The sequence below is a fragment of the Tupaia chinensis genome, unplaced genomic scaffold, assembly GCF_000334495.1.
Source record: "Tupaia chinensis unplaced genomic scaffold, TupChi_1.0 Scaffold145257_1, whole genome shotgun sequence".
Taxonomy (NCBI): domain Eukaryota; kingdom Metazoa; phylum Chordata; class Mammalia; order Scandentia; family Tupaiidae; genus Tupaia; species Tupaia belangeri.
The window spans coordinates 1,083,469-1,089,468 of record NW_006205117.1 but is presented as its reverse complement, the minus strand read 5'-3'; positions in this window follow the sequence as shown (position 1 = coordinate 1,089,468).

The following is a 6,000-nucleotide window of genomic DNA, read 5'->3' as shown; positions in this document are numbered from 1 at the left end:
TTCCCTACATTGTGTGAGCTCACCAGAGAGATAGACACAGAGAGATGGAGAGTGAGAAATCTCCCCACCCCCCAGGGGGAATGGCCACATGTCAATCCTTTCTTCTCCATTCTCCTTTTGGGATTTTCGGCACACATGCACATATGCCTGGCGTGAGTTTTAAGCTGCTGGGTCTGGGACTTGAACCATGGTTGACTACGTAGGAGTCCAGCAATATAACCATTACATCATCTGCTGGTTTTGCTCTGGTAAATCTTATTTTTCTCAGTAACTATATGGTTAATCCAATAATTCTAATGATTACTAGGATCAAATTCACCCCAATCCTTATATCTCAGAGTGCAAGAGCTAGAATCATTGATATATACCTTCCTTACTTTGTGGCACATATATATCTAGATTAGTTTTACGTAGAGTTTGTTTGTTTTTTTTTTTTTTCAGCTTAACTGCTGTTTGCTTCTTGATCTTGTTTTTTAAAATGAGCAGCATGTAAAATACTCTTCCAGAAGATGAAGCAAATGTTTCAGTGGGAATATAGACAACTGAAAGAGAATTGCTCTTCCATATGGTCAATGCCAGGAAAAGCTCATTGAAACCACCAGTCATCAGCTCACACCATATTACAGTTCAGGGGGTAACATCCTTCTATAATCCTCAGGATTAGGGGAACAAGTGCTGCAATGATTTCCTTATAAATATTGACATAAAAATTTGGCATGGAATATTTAAACTATATCTGTGACAAAACACTTGGTATACATACCTGGAGTCCAAATGTGAGCTGGAAATATAGTTATAATTTAACAGTACTTACAAATTCAACTGTGTAACTTAATAGCTGATAAATAAATTATAGATTTAATTTTGGAATCAATTCTTTGGGCCAGAATACTGCTAATTAAAAACAATATATGATGTTTTACATAGCACTGGATATATATTAATCTATTTTAATCTTGTATGTGTGTATATGTATATTTAATATTCTTTAAGCAATAATGCCAGTTACCAGTCTCTCTTTAAAATACTGATACATAAATCTAGAGTTGTATGAAAAATGCTAGTAACAGAGAAAACGAAGCTCACAAATTCGTAGTGATCTACACTTTGTTTTTTAACACTGAATCTTGCATATGTAGTATCTTTCTATTCTAGCAAAATCCTGGTAATTAAAAATGAATATATCACCCATTGATGATAATGTGTATAGTATTCTCTACTGGATTGATCTTAGGTGTACTTCATGTTGGGTGATTTCTCTCTCTACAAGCTAAGTGATGTATAGCTTTTGAATGTATAAAAATAGTAATTAACAAATAATTAATTTTTAAAATGAATAAATCAATAGTTATTTGGTTGGTTTTCCTTCCATATAGGGGAAATCTCTGTAGTATATTTTCTATTGCTTCATCTATTTACAGTCACATCTCTTTTTTTTTTTTTCTTTTTCTGGAGAGGTTTTTGCTATAGGGTGCGTGTGCTCGCCAGAAAGACAGAGAGAAACAGAGAGACAGAAAACAAGAAATCACTTCCCAGGGGGGATGGCCATGCCGCAATCCCTTCTCCTCCATTCTCCTCTCAGGATCTTGGGCATGCATGCACACACGCCCAACGTGAGTTAAAGCCACTGGGTCCAGGACTCAAACCGTGGTTGACTGTATGGGAGTCCAGTGACATAGCCATTACACTAACTGCTGGTCCCTGTAGTCACATCTTTAAATGAGAGTTGCTGTAATTTTCCAAAACAATGTACTCTGATGCAAAGTCAAGGAGGAAGAGCATAGAATTTGAGTTGGGATATCTGGGCTCCAGTTACAGATCTGCTTATTAATGAGAACATTCACTTGAATTTTCTGCAAAAATGAGATTGAATATAATACTTTATAATTTTGTAGAAAGAGCCAAATGAGATATTATATAAGAAAATATATGACCAAATGCTAACAATAAATTAGTACAACAAAATATTCAGCTTACTATTTTTCTGTTACCTACTAAATAGAATTATATCATGCATTCTCAAGAAGATTGATATTGCACCCCAGAGAGCAAAAATTGGTTATTTGGGAAGGCAAAAAGAATAAGAAGAAACAAAAACTTTTATTCTTTAAATATATTAGACACAAATATAAATTTAACATGAAAAGATATACATAGACTAGCTGTGTCATTTCTTTTTTATGAGAGAAGCAATTAGAGAAAATTTCTAAAAAGGGTCCTTAGGTGGATAATAATGGAAAACAAGTTGTAAAATATTGCATTATAATGTTATATACCTGGTATACATACATCTCAGCCCACCAATGTAACATGGATGAAATTCAATTTTCTTGTTTCTTATTCTTGTGTAAGCAAACGTGCTTTTTATTTCAAGATCCTTTTCTGTGAGAAGGAACACATGCCATCAGGGTCTCGCGGCCTGCCTGCCCTCATTCCCAGAATCACACCTGTGTTTTGGATAGTTCACATACTTAGGGTGGGATGAGCTGCCTCTCTGAATCCCAAGGTTTCTGTGGAGCTGACTATCACCTTGGGCTCGTCCTCACCTCTTCTGAGCACACAGATTAAAGTTGGCTACGTCCTTGCTACTGTAGATTTGCGAGAAACTTTCTTTTTGAGGCCTGCCTAGTTCTCCTCTTTAGCTAGTTCTGCTCTGTTTATCTTTTGAACATGTTGTGGGCTTTATGCAAACAAAGGAGCCAAATATTTCTATGAATTTAAGTTCATCAAAACTATTATCTTCCCTTCCCTTTTTTATATTTTTATACTTACTGTATTTTTCGATATATTTATTGAAAAAATCATTCATAAGTGAATAGTTTGAAACTGAACAATTCAACCCATGTTGTTCATAGATCAGCTACACATGTAGTTTATATATCTATATAGATATATAAGTATATTATTTTTCTGTGATGTATCTTTGCCAGTTTTAATCTTAGCTGGTAAAAGGAATCAATTGCATGTATATTTGACTTAGCAAAAGAGTATAATCTTTAAAATTCAGAAAATAAATATTCTTAAAGACAAAAATTTGTTTTTATTTATAGGGCGCGTGTGCTCACCAGACAGACAGAGAGAGACAGAGAGACAGAAAGCGAGAAATCACCCCCCAGGGGGGATGGCCACGCCTCAATCCCTTCTCCTCTGTTCTCCTCCCAGGATCTTGGGCACACACACACGCGCGCCTGACATGAGTTTTAAGCCACCGGGTCCGGGACGCAAACTGCGGTCAACTACATGGGAGTCAAGTGACATAGCCATTATGCTAACTACTGGTCCCCATCACCCCTTTTACAACATCACTATCTACTCCACCCTATGTTTCAGCCTATGAATAGAGAGAATAGGGTGGGATATGTATAGTGTAAGTCCCTTATGGAAGAACATTCTCACAGCTGTTATCCCATTTTAGAAGTGTATTTTGGGGCTTATAGGGTGAGAACCTCTTTTCTGATATCAGCGCTTTGTTGTGATAACACTACTTTGAGGAAATGACTGGCTTATGATATAATTTAATGAAGAAGGGCCACAATGTAAAGTGGAAGTATATAGGTACAATAGGTAAACTCATCCTAATTGTAGCAGGATGACCTTCTACGTGAGATTATCACACTGGTATGAGGAAAGGTTTATTTTCTGATGACTACATATTCTAGAAACCATTTTCTAGAAACCCCAGAAAGAATTGTTTCCTGTTACACACACACACACACACACACACACACACACACACAATTTTAAGAATTTCCTTACCCAAATAAACTTGTACATTAGTTTCATTTTTCTATGAATTTTTTGAGCCTCTTCATATATATACATATATATTTAAGTAAAGGCAACATATAAACTTAATTTGGGATTGATTGCAACCTTCTGGATCCAGCTTCTCTGAGGTAGAGACAAAACACATTTTCTTTTTTCTTACTGTTTTTTTTTCATTTTTTTAAAATCACAATGGAAATCTTAGTAATATTGTTCTTCCAATCCATGAACATTGAATATCTTTCTAATTATTTCTAAATTTCTCTCAGTGCAAATCTTGAACTTTTTCATTAAATTTATTTCTCTTTTTATGCTATTGTGTATAAAATGTTTTCTTAGTTTCCTTTTCATATTGTTCATTTGTGAAGCTAGCTTTGATTACCCAAGTCCCCTTAGACTTTCTCTTCTTCTAGAATTTCTTATCAAATGTCTGGCTAGTTTGCTAACCCATTGCTTGCCTCCGATAGGATTGTAATATCAGACTAGCTGGACTTTGCTCTTACAACACATTTTTTTTTTTTTTTTTTACCTAATGCATGATATAGCCACTTATGTGGCCACAAGAGTGGGGGGAGATAGTCCTCCACTATGCTTGGGCATGTGTCTGGCATGATTTCAGAGCAACTGGGCCAGAACCACAGTTGGCAGGTGGTTTCCAGATTGACATTGTAGTATGCTACTGACTGCCAGAGACTGAACCTGGCCCTCGCTCCTATTTTCCACCAAGTTCACTACTTTAGCTGTCAACACTTCACATCTAGGGGACCCATTCTGGTGCCATCAGCAAAACTAAATAGTTGTTTTTATGGTTTTGCTTAACTTTGTACTTAATTTTCTGTCAGTCTGAAAGTTAGAAACGTGTTTTAATATTGTTTCCTGTAAATTAACTTTGATTTTTAGAGTTGGCTGTGTTATACTATGTAACTCTTTGTTGCACTTTTTTTGTCTTGTTTTTGAGGAATTTACATCAGAACTAGGTAGTTATACTTTTTATCCTTTTTATTAAATCAAAACACTGCAAAGATGTATCTGATTTCATAGATGTACTCATAGATATATTTGTAATATCTGAAGGCCAAATGTAACTGAAAAGTAACCGAAAGTGCCTACATGCCAAAGTCACTCACAATAAATTAGGTGAGGTCATTATTAATACAGATTAGGTAGAACTGGCATTTTTAAATGGTTTATTTCTTTTTCCAAAGTTTCAAATTTTCTATTCCACTTGATGTTTATAGAGCTGTCATAATTTCAATATTTATTCTTACAATGAGGATTTCCAGGTTCTTAGCTGCATAATTGATTCATTATATAACTGTCCTCCAAAATCCACATAGATACAGATACTAAGTCAGAACTATTTATACAAGTTTTATTTTACTTCAGTATTTTCATTTTCATTTACTGAGATTAATAAACATTGTATAATCTTTAGACCAAAGTGTTTAATTCTAGAGATCATAATAAATAAAACAATTTGCCTTATTTTTAAAATCATAAAGCCTTTTGAATATAGATATCACATTCTTTTAACAATAATACTCCTACAGGACTCTACAGTACAATATACATAGTAAATTAAACATATGTATTTTCTGAGCCATTCAGTCACGCTATGAAAAGGATTGTATGTTTTCTTCTGAAAAATCTGGAAACAAAAGATAAGTTGTAATGTGTCTGTATATTACTATAAATACATAAAAATTAATACTTTCTTTCCCATCTAATCAACAGATTATTATTTAGTGCCTATACCATGCCAGCAGTATGCAGAATGCTAGAACAGTGATGAATACAATAAACTTATTTCTGTGCTCCAAGATTGTGTCATAGAATAAAAAAAAAAAGAATAAATAAATACAAGTCACTTAAATACCACAAAAACAATTAATAGGGTGAAGCAACAAAAAAAATAGAAAATTCTACTTTGATAGAATGGTCTTCAGAAGATTTTCTACTTTATCCCCACTGGTTCACTATTTTGCTTTTTAATATTTCTTACAAACTTTATTTAGAATATTTTCTTTTTTGATTATTTTTTAGGATTATTTTATTTAACTTTATTTATTCATTTATTTTAAATTTGACCAGAGAGGGACAGAGAGAGAAAGAGAGAGAGGGAAAATAAGAAAGTAAGCCATTAGGTCCAGGACTTGACCCTTAGTTGGTCCAGGACTTGAACGTTAGTTGGCCATGTGGTAGCCCAGTGCCTTAACCACCATACCACCGTCTGAC